Source organism: Schistocerca cancellata, chromosome 5 (assembly GCF_023864275.1).
Source record: "Schistocerca cancellata isolate TAMUIC-IGC-003103 chromosome 5, iqSchCanc2.1, whole genome shotgun sequence".
NCBI classification, from domain to species: domain Eukaryota; kingdom Metazoa; phylum Arthropoda; class Insecta; order Orthoptera; family Acrididae; genus Schistocerca; species Schistocerca cancellata.
Window position 1 is genome coordinate 173,794,654 of NC_064630.1, and position 20,747 is coordinate 173,815,400.

Sequence of the window (20,747 nt, forward strand, 5' to 3'; positions counted from 1 at the left end):
TATATAGGCACTGTATTTGTGTACAGTTAAAATGCTTTGTTTGAACTATTAGATAGTAGTAGCAGTTGGGCAGTATAGGAGGAGGAGCAACGGCTTTTTTCAAGGTAGCTGTTTTTCTCCTAACGTCTCAAAACAGGTGAATTACCATAACCATCAGTCTGCATAGATTAGTGCTAGTCATAATATGTTGTTAGTGTACTTCACAGAAGTAGCCAACAGTGTTGGCTCATGCCTGTTAGTGTATAACTTGACTCATTCCACATCTCCTGTGTGACAGAACTGACAGAATATGACATGTAAAAAAAGGAATCATCTGATAAGGTGGCCACCTTCTGGTATATGCAGAGCAATACAACTGTGGACTATAAGAAAGTGTCAAATATCTTATTAAGACAAATTTGAAACAAAATATAGGGTTATTCGTAATTCCCTCCAGGGATGGGGGGTTCAGAAGGTGACTGAAAACTACAGGAGATACAGAAAATACACACACACCAGTGGATAGAGCATCTCTCCAAAGTTTTTGTGAAGTGACTACTAGCTTTGTAAATCTGTTAATTCAGTTTCTGATCTGCAGAATTCAATGTGACAACATGAAACAGATGATTTGTCTACATATTCTGACACAGCAGCTTAATGGTGCAACCACATCGTGGTGAATAACTTGCAGAGATGCTCTTTGCTATGATGTACATCATTTTTCTGTATGTCTTGTAGTTTTCACACAGTCGTCTTCTGAAATCCCGGAAACACCAACAAATAATCCTGATTTATAGTGTAGTCTGCGGTCTTGGTTAGGTTGAAGGATGACAATTTGGCTGTGAGCTGGCAAAGCAGTACAAAATGCTTCCATTAATCTGAATATTTCATCCATAATGAACATGTGAACCAACATATCTGCAGAACTGAAAACAAAACTCAGTTTAACTGCAAAGGTTCATATTTGCTGCTCTTGTTATGATATTGTTTATGACTAGGAACAGCAGTAATATGCTTAACTTTTACAACAGAGGGAGGCAGGGAGGCTCATGAAGTCACACTATTAGTAAGTGACGGAGGAAGCTGGTGTGAACTTTTTTTACCCTCTGTGGGTCTGAAGCTCTTGAATTATTTAGTGAACTATAACAAGTACACAAATGTTCTTGCATAGGGGAGGGGGAGAGGACAGGGAAGGCAACAGTTTACATTATTGGTCATAATTACAGCATCATCTTCATCAAGATGCTAAAAAACCTAATAAATCGGGGATGTTTCAGTTCAAACAAGTTATGCTGTTTGGCACTCAGTTTATTAACAGCTCACCAGGCATCTCATTCACCAGAGCTGAAAAGTACAGAAAGAATATGTTTCATGGAATAACAGTGCAGGTTCTGAAAAACAAATAAACATCAATGTCGCTGCCAGGAGTCTAACTTGACCGTAAATATCAACATGGCACCAACAATAGTTTCCAGTCTGGTTTAAATCAGGGCAGTGAATCCATGTAATAGCACAGCGTGCAGTACCTGAAGAAGGTGATTGGGTTAGTCATTGAAATATTACATGTAAAATGAAATCAACAGCTGGCTGAATGCCCAAAAGTGCACTATCAACAGAAAAGATTTCGTAAATCATTTCCAAGCAATGAGATCATCCGAGATTTGTACATGGTAGAACTTAGTGGCAACTGTAGAACCAGTCAGTTTGCTTCTAAAGGGAGAGAACCATTTCCTACAGTGGCTGTTTTGAAAGTCCACCATGTATTTTTAAATTTGTATTTTATCATGTTGTAAGTGAGCATCATGGTGATGGTGAAGTCTACACAGGTGCATCAAAGTAGTAGTGGCTCCTTTTGCTGCTCTGTTGTATTCTTTGAATCCATCTTAAGATATACACTTACCAGCCAGAACATAATGACCACCTGCCTTATGTACACTCCTGGAAATGGAAAAAAGAACACATTGACACCGGTGTGTCAGACCCACCATACTTGCTCCGGACACTGCGAGAGGGCTGTACAAGCAATGATCACACGCACGGCACAGTGGACACACCAGGAACCGCGGTGTTGGCCGTTGAATGGCGCTAGCTGCGCAGCATTTGTGCACCGCCGCCGTCAGTGTCAGCCAGTTTGCCGTGGCATACGGAGCTCCATCGCAGTCTTTAACACTGGTAGCATGCCGCGACAGCGTGGACGTGAACCGTATGTGCAGTTGACGGACTTTGAGCGAGGGCGTATAGTGGGCATGCGGGAGGCCGGGTGGACGTACCGCCGAATTGCTCAACACGTGGGGCGTGAGGTCTCCACAGTACATCGATGTTGTCGCCAGTGGTCGGCGGAAGGTGCACGTGCCCGTCGACCTGGGACCGGACCGCAGCGACGCACGGATGCACGCCAAGACCGTAGGATCCTACGCAGTGCCGTAGGGGACCGCACCGCCACTTCCCAGCAAATTAGGGACACTGTTGCTCCTGGGGTATCGGCGAGGACCATTCGCAACCGTCTCCATGAAGCTGGGCTACGGTCCCGCACACCGTTAGGCCGTCTTCCGCTCACGCCCCAACATCGTGCAGCCCGCCTCCAGTGGTGTCGCGACAGACGTGAATGGAGGGACGAATGGAGACGTGTCGTCTTCAGCGATGAGAGTCGCTTCTGCCTTGGTGCCAATGATGGTTGTATGCGTGTTTGGCGCCGTGCAGGTGAGCGCCACAATCAGGACTGCATACGACCGAGGCACACAGGGCCAACACCCGGCATCATGGTGTGGGGAGCGATCTCCTACACTGGCCGTACACCACTGGTGATCGTCAAGGGGACACTGAATAGTGCACGGTACATCCAAACCGTCATCAAACCCATCGTTCTACCATTCCTAGACCGGCAAGGGAACTTGCTGTTCCAACAGGACAATGCACGTCCGCATGTATCCCGTGCCACCCAACGTGCTCTAGAAGGTGTAAGTCAACTACCCTGGCCAGCAAGATCTCCGGATCTGTCCCCCATTGAGCATGTTTGGGACTGGATGAAGCGTCGTCTCACGCGGTCTGCACGTCCAGCACGAACGCTGGTCCAACTGAGGCGCCAGGTGGAAATGGCATGGCAAGCCGTTCCACAGGACTACATCCAGCATCTCTACGATCGTCTCCATGGGAGAATAGCAGCCTGCATTGCTGCGAAAGGTGGATATACACTGTACTAGTGCCGACATTGTGCATGCTCTGTTGCCTGTGTCTATGTGCCTGTGGTTCTGTCAGTGTGATCATGTGATGTATCTGACCCCAGGAATGTGTCAATAAAGTTTCCCCTTCCTGGGACAATGAATTCACGGTGTTCTTATTTCAATTTCCAGGAGTGTAGTTGCCATTGACATGGTGTTAACATTGGCATTGGATGGGTCATCAGCTGAGGAGGTCCATCGTTAGGGGTATTCAAGCCACTTTGTGTTCCGATACACTTGTACTCTGCCTAGCATTAAAGTCTAATGTTAGTTCTGCCACAGTTCACTGCCTGTTCTGTTTAACCAGTCTGCCCAGCCTATAACGTCCAACATTTGTGAATATGAACAGCCACCCAACCCTAAAACATCTGAATGCAGTTTCACCTTGGTCTTGTCGTGTGTTGAAGACACTCACCAGAGCACTCTTCAAACACCCAACAAGTCACGAATTTCTGAAATGCTTGTGCTGAGCCTCAGCCCATCTCAATCTGCCCTCGCTGAAACTCAGATGGATCACACGTCTTCCCCATTCTACACATCAACATCGTGGTGCACTGTGCACTAGCAATCATCCCTCGCCAGGTGACACTGCTATCCCTTGCATAGGTTTATATCAATAGTAGGTCGGTGGTCATAATGTTCTGCCAAGCAAATTCATGACATTTGATGCTGAAGTTGCTGTGATGTGGACAGTGCTATGACAGGTAAAATGTCCTCAAAAGTCAAAGGAAGGAGATGATTTTAGTGGGAATACTGAGACACAAGCAAAATTGAATACTGGTAATAGGTAAATTTAAGGTAGTGCGCATGCTTGTTATTGGTAGATTTCAGGGGATATGGGGAGAAAATACTTCCCATTCTGGGTTCGTTTTGTGTATCACCAGAACTTAAAAATGTGAGCTTTGTTATCTCCAGCTATGTCTAAGGATATGAGACTTACATAACAGTTCAGTCCACACATTTGACATTTATTGAAATTAAAATTACCATTAATGAAAGGAAATAACTAATGAGAAGGTAGATAGTCGCAATATCATATATACTGTAATAGTTATTAGATGTTTTAGTAGCCTATCAATATACAAGAACAGTCTGCATGAAGTGAAGTGTCCAGTTTTCATAATTCAGTATAGATGTAAACTAGGAAAATGTAGATGTAAATAACAATATGGGTTTGTCTAAAAGTGCTGTTAGGTCTTCGATATTTGTGTTATCAGAGTGCATTAATTTCTCAATGTCCTTTTCAGTTACCTAAAATTAGAAATTGTATTCACTCAGGATACTTTTCTGAAACAATATTTTTATATTTTCAGCTGCCACAAACTTTTAGCATCATAAAAGTGAACATTTTCTTAACCTCACTTGCTTGTAAGGGGTTTCCTGCCTGTTGTGGTAAGTAACCACTGTGCATCATGTGATGTGCTATTTCAACTTCTATTCTAAAATCATATTCAAATAATTTGCTTCTTGTTAAAGAAGGCAGTGATTCGTTCACTCACAAATGAGAGGTATCTGATTTCCGTAGTAACTTTATGTGAAGAAACTTATTTCTCATAGTAAACCATTGCGTAATTCCAGAACAAGTACTAATAATGAATAAGTCTACTTTTGAGGAGGGTGGACTTCTGCAGAAGTAGCTATTACAGCGATGTTTCATTCTGGAATCTACTTCTGGTTAAAGTCTTACGTAGTATTTGAAATGATGTCCATTTCAGATGTTCCCTCAACTTTTGCACAGAGTTTAATTTGTGGAAAACATGCAAAAATGGAATGCTTTTATTACAACGCAAAAGGGCTGTGGAACTCCCTTGCAAGTAGCTGCACGTTTATTTGAAACACTGTTTGGCTCACATATTTAAAACATTTGTGGGGTAACATGAAATTGAAATTACACCAGCATTTCATGGCAGCCTCATTGCACTGTGTGAAGTTCACTGAGTTGTGCAGATCTTAGACATGCTACTAACACTGCTGCTGTTATTTCACCTCCTCTAACTGTCTTCCAGCCCTCGTTCCCCTTGCCCTCCATAATTCTTCCTTTTATATAAGTTATTGAACAATGTGTACCTTACTTTGGCATAGGCCTATCATTTAGCACTACGTCTGCCAGTACTACGCCATTGACAAACATGAACAAGATTAAATTTCATTGCATTTCATGTGCAGAATCTGTTCTGTTAGTTAGCTTAAGGAAACAATATCTCCAATCTGATTGCTTGCCTGTAAATAGGGGAATTTGTTACTTGTTCCACATTTGTGCCATTGGCATAAAGTCAAGTTTAAACAGAATGAGAAAATTGAAATAAAGATCTAAAGTATATGTACAGAGAGAAATAATGTCTACAATCGCAGAGAACCTTAAGATTGTGGCTGCAGAATTGTCAGTGTCAGATCCTATCTAATACTGAGAAAAAGACAGAGTATCACAAAAAAATCAGGGTTTATAGGTTAACTGTAGAACGGTAATGACAAACATTTAAAACCACATCAAGGTATAAGTAGTTCAGAAAAGAGAGAAGCCTGTCAGTCTCAATGAAACTGTTCACAAAATTTTGAAAAAATTTTGTGTTACCTTTGTAATGGCATTTGGCCTACAAATGTGATTAGATATTACTGTTGCAGTATATTCCAATATTGTATGGCATTTTTGTTTTGACTGTTCATCTGCAGATTCAACTTTTCACACTTTCATAATGTGGCTGGAATACAAAAAGGCACATATGATTAACACACTGTTTGTGTGTCAGAAGTATTAATTACTGTTGTCACCCGAAAGATGAGACATTTAAAACTTCATGACTGAAAATTATAATTTATTTATTATGTGTATGCAAGCAACAATAGGTGAAATGCCCAAGTTAATGCAGACAGCCAGTAATAACTTATATACAGAAATAATACACATTAACACTTTGCCAGAACTTATTATTTTCATATAACACTAGTACACATGAGAAAGGATGCTTTATGTTATGAAATCTCATTGTGTATGGTATGTATTTTCATTAATTTATAAATGAAAAAAGTGTCTGGCAATAATTTTGGTTTGTGGTGGCTTACCAGTACTAGTTACAAATGTACTGGTACTGCTTGGAGAGAGCCACAGTTTGCAGTTCAGGAGAGAATCACTCAGTTCAAGCATTAGACATGTTATCTGGATGTGAAACAGTTCTCATATTTTCTATTTATATCCAATTTTTAATTATTTATAATACTACTGCAACTGGTTACTGTATAGTGTCCAAATTTCTTTTCATTTTAAATGAAACAGACATGTGTTATATAGTGCAATTTTGGTATCAGTGTGTGCTGTTACCAAACATTTCCTTTAACATTTTGGAGACCAAGCCCTAGCATAGCTCAGGGCGAAACTTTTATGTTAAAAAGGCCGCACCTGAGTATAGGTTGGGCTCCAATTTTCTCAACACGTGAGCCACCTATCACTTGAAAGCTGGATCGATTTCATATGAGAACAATGTAGGCATGTCTTGCAACCTGCCACTTGACTGGTGCTGCCTTCTGTTGTCAATTTCTAGAATTATTTCGAAAGAAACATTAAAGAATGTAGCAGCTGCTGTCATGAACGGCTGAGCCAGTATGATTGCATTGACATATCGTGCATGTACTTGTTAGGTTTTATAGTTTGCTGTAATTCTGCTGCATATATGTCACATTTGTTGTGTGACTAAGAAATTTTGGAAGCTCAAGGGGAAGAAATGGCTCAGTAACTCACCTTGAACCTTTCTTTCTTGGGAGTATAGGTATGCTTTCTGTCGTAGTTTTAAAATTTGTAATCTATCAAAGAACTAAAGTAAATATGAAAAATAAATCTTGAAGCTTGGCCCTTTTTTATTGTGTGTTACTCTTGAAGGTACAGCAATTACACAGGTGACAGTAACATTTCAAAAAATGGCATAAATGACCAGTTTCGTAGGCCCAATGTCCTCCCAGGTGACCTGTCTCAAAAGTCTTCGATTTGGAATTCCATTACCAAACTCCCCCCTCCCCTCCGTGCTCAAATCCTTTTTCCTCAAACTTACTCATTTGTGATGCGACCTTCTGTCAAGTGATAATTGGGCTCATGTAAGTATGACAAGAGAGGGGAGGAGTGCTATGCAAATATATGTGAATTTTTTTTAAATTACTGAGTAAGGTCAACACTTTCATTCGTTTTTACTCATGCATCAGTTTGTGCAACAGATGTCGGAAGGGAAAGCAGTGGGCTGAAAAATTTGCAGTGGGAACTCCACCTAAAGCTGTAATATTGAACCTGGCTGGCGATATAAGCAGGAGAGCAATACTTTAATAAATAATGGCTGGACAGGGAAATTTCGTGTTTTTGAAGAAAAAAATATTGGTTCAAGTTCTGAGGATTGAGGAAACAAATAATGTAAATTTAAAAGTTTGTGATTAATTACAACTGCACTAAGGCCAAGGCTAATACAGTCTTTGTCAGGCTCATACATTACACAAAAATTTTCTGTTTGCAAGTAGTCTTTCGTATTTGTGAAACTATAGAGGAAATACCACACATAATTCACCAGAGTGCGAGAATGGATAAACCCATAAGAATCTAATGCAGTTTGTAAAAGAAGAGACATTTATTTTGTTTCTAACTTTATATGAAAGCCTACCCAGCGTTCTCTATAAACTTTTTGTAATATCACATCTTCGTTTCTTCCTTTTCCTCTTGTGGTTTTGAATAAAGACTCTTTGACTTGAAAACCTCAAGGCACAACAATTTGAATAGATCAATTTATTTGCATCTTGTGGCTCTTTCTGTATTTTTTGTGATAGTTTATTTTCATCCAGGTTGAGTATAATATGTTGTGACAGCACAGACATAAAATAAAGTATAACTGTGTGAACTGCTATGATAGAACTAGAATTATTTTCAAGTTTCTTTCCTTAAAAAATACTTTTATATCTGCTTTTGTTGTCCTAGGGCAACTGCAGCACACAGTATTTTCACATTTGCTAAAACACAGTTTAAAGTTAAGAAGCATTTTGAGCTATTTGCCTATTCCCTCCATTTTCTGCAAATTAACATTGTCGACTGTTGAAAAATGTAAAAGTTTGCAGCACGGTCATTTCAAAGGTGCACACAAGAATGTAATGTGTTTTGTAATGTATAACTGCACAGCAAGAGTTCATGTTATTTAAATACTGCAACAAATGAAATGCAATAGTGGATCTCTTGTTTACTGGACACTCAAGTAACCTGGTATGTGCCCATTGTTGTGTGATTAGAAAGTGTGCTACAACACATTTTACCAAAATGTTTAAGTATTTTCTAGCCTCTGCATAATGAATCTCATCTACAGAATTTTCAGTTAATAAAGATAACACAAGTTCGAATCCTGCCTCAGTCATGGATGTGTGTGATGTCCTTAGGTTTGTTAGGTTTAAGTTCTAGTGGATTGTTGATCTCAGATGTTAAGTCCCATAGTGCTCAGAGCCATTTTTTTTAAAGATAACACAATCTAAATGTCAATTCATACTGGATGTCAACATATTCCACAGTACATTTTGAACGGTGCCTTCCACTCTAACCGGCGACAGAGCAGAACTGCATGTCACTGCAAGGTTTCTTGGGAAGCAAGTGTCGATGGTGGTGACGAAAAAATCGTGTCGTCTGCTAACTTCAGAAGTTAATGTTTTGTGATGAGTTGGGCTACTATTTTCAGTGAGTGTTCTTCCAGAAAAGAGCCCAGGTACCTGAAAGTGAAAATTATACAAGTTGTACAATATCTATACAAAGAAAAAGTGTCCACATTTTGCAGAAATAAGAACATAAACCAGTCAAACAATTTTCATTAAAGAATCTGTCACTTTGCCAGTGAAAAAGTCAGCTCTGTTGAGCAGAAAATGGATTTTTTTTTTGTTTTATTTGGTACTTCTCTTCTTGCTGTTTTGGAATGTTTGGATGTGTCTTTTTGTATTCTTTAATTCACCTCACAGCTACCATTATGAATTTTGCTTTGGTCATTAATAAATGCAGTCATTGTTAGTTTCTTAATTCTGGTGCTATATTCTGACATTTTACACCACACAAACCCAGTTGTAATGGGCTATTCGAAATAAAATGTTGATGTTCTGTCTAGTATGAACACACCCCCCTTTGATTGTGTTGGTACTTGTGTCCCACAGATATCCAGTGTGAATCGAATTTTACCATGCAGCTCTCTTACATTCTTGCGGGTTTGTGATTCTAAAAACTTGGCTCTACAGGTGCCTCCTTTTGGCGTGTACTACTTCGAGATAACTGTCTTTCTGCATGCGGTGATGGTGGTGGGAGGGAGGGGGGAGGTTTAAGCGCAGGCAGAGTTAGGGCTGCCGCCTGTCATCCATTCGATGAAGGCCAGCGTAGCAGAGCTTTGCAGAGCGCGGTGTCACGGGGTGTACGGTGCAGCCATCTCCTGTGTGTCTCTGTCTCACATACAGGTTACTGCTGCCGTTCTGCGGCGGCCGCTGCGCCCCGTCGCTTCCCTCCCTATTCCCTTCCCCACCTCCGTCATCATCATCCTTTTCCTCCTCCTCCGCCACCGCCGCCGCCTGTGCTGCCGCTACCAGCGGCGCCCCCCACCCCGTGCCCGCCGCGCGGCGCGCTGCCACACCGTCAGAACAATGGCGGACGCTCTTGCTCCTATCTCTTGATTGGTAATTGTGTGTTAAATTCTGGGGCGGGAGAGCTGGCGGGGATAGCGAGAGAGAGAGAGAGGTAGACAGACAGTAAAGGACAGGACGAGAGAGAGGCAAGGGGTGTGCCTGTTCGTGCGGACGCTTGGGGTGGCTGTCGGAGTGTACGCGGGTGCTAGCGAGTAGTAGTCAAGAGTTGCCGCTCCTCTCGCCGCCGCCGCAGCTGCTACTGCTCGCTCGCCCGCTCCCTGGATCAATATTTTAACTTCCACAGATAACAACACAAACACAGAACTAATATTTAGTTTGCACGAGGCACGCCCATCAGACCGGCTGTCGCCCTGCCTCTGCCCTCAGAGAGGAACCGGCGAGTGGTGCGGCTGAAGCCAGTGGCCGCGCACACGGCCTAACCAGCTCCCCTCAGTCAGCGACGGGCCATCCCTGCAGTCGCCCTGCACTGTCCTACTGACTATTTTTTTCTGGCGCAGTCCGCTGCTTTTGGGGTCGTTTTCGCTTCTGTACTTTCATACTACGGACGAAAAAATTAAAACAAGGAAAAAGTACTGTCGAGACTCGAACATATGGCCTTCCAATTCGAATATAAGACCCTCTGCTTTTGTATTCTACACGATAGCTACAAGACTACAAGCGAGAGCAGCTCAGTCGATCCTCTTAGCTGGCCGCGAGTAACATTGGGTTTCCGAGTAACTCTGGATTTCCAACTGCCCTCTCCGGACCTACCAGGGGGCGACGAGCAATCCGAGTCCCGCTGAAACAAACGAAGCACGTGGCATTTGACCGGCGAAAAGACGGCCAACGTATGAAGATGGCCAACGGATGCGAAATGATCAAGAAATGCATTCCGAACGAGTGACAGAAAATAATAGTAACAATATTCACTCTCGTGTCATGGAGAAGAGTCAGTGAACTTCCGCTCAGTATGCTGCCATAGCTTTACGTGGCGCATAGAGCCACATTTTCTTTGACAGTACTACTGTGTTTTTAATCACGAAATACGCCGATGAGCCAAAGCATTGTGACCACTGCCCACCGCGAGACCACGAGCGTTGTCACAAAGGGCAGATTGTAATGATCCGGCGGCTCGCCCGAGAACGAGCTTCTCGGAAAAGCGGAGCTTGGTCGGCTGTTGGCGTGCTACTGTCGTGGGCATCTACGGAAAGTGGTTGAAGGACGGTGAAACCACGAGTTGACGTCAAGGTACTCGTCGTCTACACCTCTTCGCAGAACATGGAGGCTGGAGGCTTGCCCGCCTTGTGAAGCAGTATAGGCAGCGATCTGTGGCATACGTGACGGCAAAGTAAGATGCTGGCATAAGTGTTTCGGAGCACACCGTTCAGCGTCCGTTGTTGAACAGGGCTCCGCAGCAGACGTCCCGCGCGTGTTCCCATGTTCACCCGACGACATCGTCAATTACTATTGTAGTCGGTGTGGCATCATCGAGATTGGACCATGAGTCAGTGGAAACGCGTCGCCTTGCAGGATGATTCACGTTTCTTGTTACACTAGGTCGATGGTCGTGTACGGATACGTCATCCAGGCGAATGGCTGCTCAAAATATGCAACACGCCACGGACGTGGCTAGTGAGAGCAGTATTACGCTTTGGGGACGTTCACTTATGCTTCCTTGTGACCTGTGGTATTAATCGATGGCACTATGAATGCAGTGGGATACGTGAACATTATTGCGAACTACCCGCATCCTTTATGCATGATGTCCTTCCCGCTGGCGTTGGCATCAACCAGCAAGACGTCAAAAGATAGGGGTAGCAAACTCATGTTGATGTTTTGGCCACCAAATTCGCCTGATCTGAGCCTGATGAAACATATCCACAACGCAGCTCCGCGTTCGCAAACCACGTGGTCGTAATTTGCGGAAATTAGTGACGTGGGTCGACATATGGTGCTACGTACTTCTGGAAACCTACCGAGCTCTATGGTCTGATTAAAATTACGGGATAGTTGACACTTCACGCGTTGTAGCTGTTTTGACTTCTTATTTCATCACACTTGATAACACACTAAAAACCACACACACAACGATGCTAATAAAATACACACGTTTCATACATACTAATCAAAAACTACTGGATCCTTTCGCACAACACACGATTCAGCGTCATTCATACAGTTATTATTACCACATTAGATTAGCTTCGCACGACATTGCACGTAGCTGAATTTTTGAAGGCTGTCAACTACTTATAGCGACTAGGAGACCAAAGTCATAAATACAACAGTGTGTATCGTGTAATGACATAGCGTAATGGTTAGCGTATAAACTGGAGTGTAGAAGATCGAAAGTTCGGATCTCGTCAGATACAGCGAAAATTTTTATTCTTCCAGGTCTAATCAAAAGACTTTATCATTTTTATTCAGTTAGTTTAAATGTAATTTTTTCTTTGTAGTACTTTCATTTTCATCATCGTATTACGTTTTTGTTCATACCATTCTTTCTTCGTTTGTAACCTTCTTGTGTCACCTTTAATTGGGAATCAACTGCCGACCAAGACTGCTCATCGGTTCGTAATGCGGTATCCCGTGTAGCCAGCGTGAGACTATTATCAGGTAAGAATGACAGCGAGAAATTAGTTTGCTTTTACCGCTAAAACTGAAATTTTGTTGCAGAAGATGGCTATGTTGACAAACATTATGAAAAATTTCTGCCCTGAATTTGGTCGTGCAGGTTAGTCTTAAACGCCGTGAACAAAGCGATCGTAATTTTAGTTCTGTCGCAGACTGCTGATAGCCGTTTCCTCGGATATATTGCACGTCACGAGATGTGGTTAGGTTAGGACATGGATTTAATTTAAGGGCTGTAGAACCCGTCGTGTGCTGCACTTCAGTCATAGGTCACTTAAACTCAGCTGTCGACAAAGCATCTCTGATTTCCGTCATACCTCGCGGCAGTCACTTTGCTCCGCGTTACACATTAACAGTATTTGTGTGTCGCCTATAACCCAGCGGTAGCTGGCAGAGGCTGTGGCAACACTGCAGCGGCAAGTGAAAAATGTCAACTATCAGGTAATTTTAATCGGACTGTAGTAGAATCCATGCCATGCAGAATGGCTTTTCTATAACGGTCTAGAGATGGACCAACACGCTGTTAAGTACAGTGCGTTTGAAATTAGTCGCTACTTTTGACAGTTCAGTAGTACGGAGCGTGTCGAGGGAAGCGTAGTTGGCAGCGTGTGCTGAACGCGTCAGCAAGTGACGATAACTCCAGGCCTACTCGGCGCGGAGTGTGCCTGGCTCGCTAGTCAGGATTAATAGCAGCCGCCAATCTACGATCTTATTCAAACAAATTTAAAGAAACTATTCGGTAATAAACTCTTAATTATCGCACATCTTATAGCTTATTTCATCATCGTCATCGCGAATGGACATAGTTATTGAGATATTTCGGTATTAGATATAATTACTGCAAGAAATTCTTCAAGTTTGTGTGAAAAATAAGGGTCGTTGTAAATTTGCGTTTCGCACTTGTTACGTCGTATGTTGCTGCATATGAAACGTAGATAATATACTGAATTAGTCTTTAAACTTGAAAAGATATCGCTATCTTGCTCCAGGCTCGAGAAAATGGTGTGTATGTATAGAGCGCTGTGTCACGAACACATGCTCCAGTGAAAAAGCCAGAGTGAAATATTCACAAATCCCTTTTGTTTTATAAACATTTTGGTAAATGATAGCACGCAAAGAGGAGAGATTTTGCGATATGATTAATATGTGAAACTTCCATATTTACTGCAACATCCATGTAACAACAGTTTTTGTTTTAAAGAAATAATGTAATTTTCATGGACCATCGATAGCCTGTGAATCGAGAATTGCTGTGGGTCTTGCAACACTGTAAGTGAAGAAGTTACACATTGATTTTTATACTGAGTATGAGCTTTTTCATTAACTATTGCCTTCAGTTGCTGCTTTAATATAATACTGTTTCAGGAGTCTGTCGCAATTACTTTTTCAGCTGCGTTAGAATGTTTAGTGACACTCTTGGCAAAAGAAGCAATTTCAACAAGGCAACAAGAGAAGTTACGTATTAATTTAAACTCATCATAGTCCTTCACAAATCTCTCCCCTCAACTACCTTCTCAGTACGGCTGACAATTCAAGACCACTCCTGTGGTTTCTTTTGTTAGCATTTCAGCCTCATTGACAGTAAATTTCTTGCTGTTTTTTAACACATTACTTTTCACCTAGGCCCATATAGTCTCAGTCGGATTTAAATGAGCGTGATACGGAGGAAACCTGATTAAACTATGCCCTTTAGCGTTAGCTAATTCATCGACCTGATAACTGGAGTGATTGGCCTTTCCATTCGAACGTTTCTTTCTACCCAGAGCAAAATACGCGCATTGTCCACCACTATTGTCGGATTCGGAAGAATATACGCAGCAGAACATTATCTCCACAGCCAGTGAACGTGTTCTTGCACGAAAACTTATAATGCGAACCTGGTGTTTAGACGTGCTGCACAGTTGATATTAATGCAACGCCGACACAAAACACTCGTTCACAATACCTGACGGCTGCAGAACTCTTCAGTGCCAGTAAATACCACTTTTTGTAAAGAGATCTGACGAACACTGAAATGCATCTACAGCGAGGCTACGAACGATTTACCAATCGAACCACTGGCGGCGTGGTAGGGAAAGCCAGCTTGCCACTGGTATTACCTGCGCAGCTGCATGCCCCCCCCCCTTCCTCCTTCCCTGTGAGCCAACTAATTTTAAAGATACTGTAGGTGGTCAAAAGATTAATCTGGTTCCTGGAGAAATGAAGGAACACGTAAGGCTGTACTAACCGTTCCACTGATCTCAGACGATAAGTTGAATTAGTTTTTCACGAGAACATTGTGCACGTAAGCAAAACTTAATGCTAGAGCATTCAATACTAACGCCCTACTTAGACAGAAACCAATATTTGCATAGATTACATCCGTTTTATAACTCAACGGGAATGGTCTACCTAAATTTAAGTAGTGTAAATGACAGGATAATTAAGTGGTGATCTGATCTCATTATGTTACATGAACGAATTTAAGTATGATAGTTACCGATGATTAATTCTACCTGTGGGATTCTGAGCGGAAAGAATGATATTAAATTTATTGTGCAACTCAAAAGCTATAAAACAGTACTCAAACGCTCGCCCTGTATCTTTACTCAAACATGCAAAAACAAGGGTCAAGAAAATTATACAAATTCATTTTATTCATCTTTAACTACGGTTGCTACAAGTATATAGTAACATTGTTGTTGAATAGTAAGTACAAACGCACTCAGAAATGCTCCCAGTTACTCGAAATGCACTAACGCGCCTAACCTCTACAATTCCCATTGTATAAAAAAAAAAAAAAAAAAAAAAAAAAAAAAACCTCAAATACGTGCGCACCGTCTTAATTTGAATATCGCACGGGCTGCGGTTCTTGGCCATCAGAACAAAGCGGATTTATAAGTTCGTGCACACGCTGTATAATAGCGAGTTGAAAATATGTGCATATGACACAGTTATTTATTTATTGCGTGAAGTATCAGAACCTACGAAATTCAGCAGATATACTGAATGAATGGGAGCAGGTGTGACCATTATTTTACTAAATAGTAGGAACATTGTGTGAAAAGATGTGGAGCAAACACTGATTTGTATGTTGCTACTGTTACAGTGAAAATTTTGTCGTAGGTCGTGTAATTACAACCGTAAGACTTAAAAAAAAAAACATTTTAAAGAGGAAACAGGTACCGCATTATTGTTGCGACTGATAGTTGATTGCATCTCACCCCTACGCAGGATTCCGAGATAAGAGTGGTAGCGATGACGTGTGATGCTTTTATTTGGCGATTCTCCGTTGAAAATATTTCAATATCTGTTATACATCTGTTAAAGATAATGAAAAAACTGTCATACAATCTCGCCGTCGTCGCCATCTTGATGTGGAACTGCAGTTCCAAAGTGTGAGCAATTTGAAATTCGCGGCACTGTCATATTTACTGAGAATATTCGTCTATGGAACGGCCTACAGCGTGGCACCCGCGAAGCTGTTTCAGTTCATTGATTGATATGATGTAGTTCAAGGCTTATGCACATCGAAGCACAGTCTTCGAAATGTCCAAAACTGATATCGTACACACTCATTGTTTCACCGGCAGCACACCGATTTGCGTCCATTGCACTCACGAAAACTGTTTTTGTCCATCAATGAATCAAGTCGTCCAATGTGGCGTCGCCTGAAATGACTTAACACACGACGGCCGAACTTCCCCGGAGGCCTCCCGACCAACAATGCAACATGATATCATTTCATTGATGTAAATGTTTATCTGTGTCTATACGCACGAAAGCGAACACGCCAGCCAAGCTTTTCTTGTCACCGCCCTACTCGATTGTTCAGTTTCGGCAGTCGAAAACAGTTTTTCATGTAGCAGGGCTGCCATACGGCTGGGTTTCCCCCGATTTGTCTTAATTTTTGAGGGCATCCCGAGGCGTACTTTTTTTTCCCCCCTATATACAACTGTTCCGGGTAAGCTCGGACCTTTCTTGTCTAAAGGAGTTGATTGATGGAAATCAGTAGATTTTAATAAATCTTAGTTAAAATTCACTAAATGAGGACCGGCGCGTAGGTAGTTCGTTCGTTATATTGATAATCGTTGTAAACATATTAGGAACAGCAGCGATCGGAATGAAATACATAGGACGGTCGTGATCGCATAAAGAGACGCTTTTATTCGTAACTGATGACCAGTTTCGAGCCGATGTGGATCGTCTTCGGACCCTACTCCAGTGATGATATGTGGAGCAGGAACTGTGGATAACACCGACTGATGTCGACATCGGTGGGTGGTATCCACAGGTGCTCCATGCCGTCGCCTCCACATTTAATCACTGGAGTACGGCCTGAAGAAATTCCAATCGCTTGGACTCGCTCACCACTGATGAATAAATGTTTTTATGCTATCAAGACTGTTCTATATAACATTTTATTATTCTTTCGTTTGTATTAAAAGACTATCCCAAGCACCCTTGGACGGTCTCCTATAAACACATTTCCATAATTTTTATGAAAACAAAAGAGAAGCTGCCGACAATCGACATCACTTGCACTACGCCGCCGCCGCGCTCCCACCAGTTACAAGGAGGCAGGCTAATTTATGCCAGTACAGTTAGTTCCAAAAGTGCTTTGTCTCCCAAAAATTTGTGAAATTCCGCAAGCTCTTTTAATCACACAATTATGCCCCCAGCATGAAAAATGTGACTTTTCCCCGATTTCTGAGTGAAGTTCCAGCCATTCTGAAGAGAAAACCACCAATTTTTTGTATATTTTCTATTTTTCTCCAAATAACTCTGAAACTAAGCGTTTAATAAAGCTAGCCTAGGTTACCAAAACTGTAGAGCATTACATTTGCATCGATTTCGTAGCAGAACTTTGCTATTTCATTAAATTTTTGCATAGGAAAGCTACATCAGAAACCGATAATTTTTCTCTCTTTTCCAAAAACAGTCGTTTCGTCGCAGAAAAACGTGCAACATCTCAGGACTGACAAATTTGACGCAACATTTTATGGGAGAAAAGTAGTAGAGCCTCAAATTGGGTTTTCAAAGACAAAGAAAGTTACAAAAAAAACCTAGTTGATAAGTAAATATCGCCATTGTTCGGTTATACAGTGTGTTCCGGAAGGAATGGTCAATATTCAGGGTTATAAAAGAAACGATCATTCGAAGCAAAAAGGTCTAGCAAAGAGCACCTAATCAGCAGATGAGACGTTTCACTGTAGCGTAGATGAACTAGTGCTCATAGCTCTTAAAGTTATGCATTTTAGAGTCCATGTTTGCTAGACTTTTTAGCTTCGAATGATCGTTGCTGTCATATCCATGAATACCGTCCATTCCTCTGGGACATCCCTTCTGTAAATCACATCACATCACGACCAACTTCAGTTTCTTTACTTTCAGTTAGGTGCTGTCTTCCAGCGTTCACGCTTGTTCGCTTATGTATCAGTACATTATTTGTATCAATTTTGAAGAGGTTGAAAAATCATCCAACCGGTTGCAAACCGAAGGTTTATTTAGCCTTTGACATAGGTTTCTGGGGCCGGCCAGAGTGGCCGAGCGGTTCTGGGCGCTATAGTCTGGAACCGCGAGACCGCTACGGTCGCAGGTTCGAATCCTGCCTCGGGCATGGATGTTTGTGATGTCCTTAGGTTAGTTAAGTTAAAGTAGTTCTAACTTCTAGGGGACTGATTACCTCAGAAGTTAAGTCCCATAGTGCTCAGAGCCATTTGAACCAATTTTTGAACGTAGGTTTCAATATTCATAAAAATATCTTCTTCGGACGGAGTGGTCATTGTTACATCACATGTTGGTTAATTACGTTAGCTAAAGCCGAGCGGCTATTGTCATCTATAACATTGATATAAAAACCAGAAACATCACATGCCGTGGATTAAGACAGCAGCAGATTATACTCAGCGTACGTCAGAACAAATACACAAACGCATTCCCCACTGGTAAAGCCTACTGTCTACATGAAATTATATAGGAGCCCATTGGCCTTCGTGTCTGGCATGGTGAATACTTGTATTATGCAAATATTTTATTCTTTGGACTCCTGCTATAATTTTATGTAGACAAGAGCCCTTACCACTGGGCCAATACGTTTGTTCATTTGTTCTGACGTACTCCGAGTGTAATGTGGCTGCTGTCTTCAGCCGTGGCATGTGATGTTAGTGGTCTTTACATTAATTTAATATAAGACAAGAGCCGCTCGGCTTCAGCTGGTGCAATTTACTACCATGTGTTGTAACAGACCACTCCTTTTGAAGAAGATTTTTTATAAATGTCGAAACCTAGGTCAATTGCAATTGGCTGGCTGATTTTTTTTTCAATATCTTCAAATTTATAAAGTTGCTAAATCACAGCCATGTTTAAGATTTCTCAGTTTCGTTGCTCTACCATCGTCGCAAACATCCTTCGGCAGAGCGCCTATTTTTAATGCTTCACAGTTGTCAGGTTACCATGCTTTGTTACGTTCGTCAGTGCAGTGTCTGGATGTTTCATTTGTGGTGAAAGTGCTGTGAACGTTCTAGGTGCAATCACAGTGAAGGCGGAAGAATACGGGCGTTTATAGAGTGAAGAAAGATGAGAAAGGATGGTAAACATGTTGGTCTGTTGAACTGTGCCACTGTTGTTCCTGAAAAGTTCAGGAAATCTATGCTGCACTAGGTGCAGTGTAAAATGAGCACATTTATCGAGCCTCAGTTCAAAAACTAGATTTCAAACAAATTGTTTATTTTGTGATGAAGACGCGTCACGGGATTACATGAAAAAAGAGACGAAGAAACAGATTTCTTAAAGAAATGATGTTACGTCAGAGACTTTTACTAAATCGTTAATGGAAATGGCGACAAAATGGGTTGACTGGACAGCTCAAGTGAAATTTCGAGTCCGACACATTGGTCTTATTGCTGTTGAAAATACACAATGTGATCAAAAGTATCCGGGTACCTGGCTGAAAATGGCTTACAAGTTCGTGGCGTGCTCCATCGATAATGCTGGAGTTCAACATGGTATTGGCCCACCCTCAGCCCTGATGACAAGTTCCACTATCGCAGCCATACGTTCAAACAGGTGCAGGAAGGTTTCTTGGCGAATGGCAGCTCATTCTTCACGGAGTGCTGCACTGAGTAGAGGTATCGATGGCACAAAGTCAGCTTTCCAAAACATCCCAAAGGTGTTCTATAGGATTCAGGTCAGGACTCTTTGCAGGCCAGTTCATTACAGGGGCGTTATTGTTGTGTAACCAACCCGCCACAGGCCGTGCATTATGAATAGGCGCTCGATCCGCCATCCCCGAATTGCTCTTCAGCAATGGGAAGCAAGAAGGTGATTAAAACATAGTGTCACGCGAAACAACGAGGAGTGCAAGCCCCACCCATGAAAAACACGACCACACCGTAACACCACCGCCTCCGAATTTTTCTGTTGGCACTACACAAGCTGACAGATGACGTTCACCGGGCATTCGCCATACCCCACCCTGCCATCGGATCGCCACATTGTGTACCGTGATTTGTCACTACACACAATGTTTTTCCACTGTTCAGTCGTCCAATGTTTACGCTCCTTCCGCCAAGCGACGCGTCGTTTGGCATTTACCGGCGTGATGTGTGACTTATGAGCAGTCGCTTGACCATGAAATCCAAGTTTTCTCACCTCCCGCCTAACTGCCGTAGTACTTGCAGTGGATCATGATGCAGTTTGGAATTCCTGTGTGATGGTCTGGTTAGGTGTCTGCCTATTACACATTACGACCCTCTTCAACTGTCGGCGGTATCTATCGGTCAACAGACGAGGTCGCCCTGTACGTGCCCCTTCACGTTTCAACTTCACTATCACATCGGAAACAGTGGACCTAGGGATGTTTAGGAGCGTCGAAATCTCCCGTACAAACATATGACACAATTGACACCCAGTCACCTGGCCACGTTCGTAGTCCGTGACTTCCGCGGACCGCCCCATTCTGCTCTCTCACAATGTCTAATGACTACTGAGTACCTGGCAGCACAATGCACCTAATATGAAAAACGTATGTTTTTTTTTTGGGGGGGGGGGGTCTGGATACTTTTGATCACATGTTGTAGGTACCACGGTAATTGTACAAAAGGTTGTCCAAGTCTGATCGTACAATTCATAGTCCTGTTGGACGGCCAGGAGAGATTGTGAGAATATGGGAGCAAATGAGGATGAATGCCAGTTCGTTGTCGAAGACATTCTGAAGAATTACAATGGATACGTTCCAAAGATCGAAACAATACAGAAACGGCTATGCGAAAAATATGGTGAAAACTTGTTATTCATTGGAAAAATAAATCACCTTAAAACCATGGCACG

The 20,747-nt window shown here is 42.2% G+C and overlaps 1 protein-coding gene across 11 annotated transcripts in view; it reads left to right on the top strand.

The window, feature by feature from the left end:
* Positions 1-20,747, top strand: part of LOC126189035 (protein bric-a-brac 1-like) — a 1,796,149-nt gene that overhangs the window by 18,738 nt on the left and 1,756,664 nt on the right. For all 11 annotated transcript variants that reach the window (XR_007537898.1, XR_007537900.1, XR_007537897.1 and 8 more), the window contains exon 3: positions 4,511-4,589. The gene's annotated coding sequence lies outside the window, so the exon portion shown is untranslated. The remainder of the gene's footprint in view (positions 1-4,510; positions 4,590-20,747) is intronic.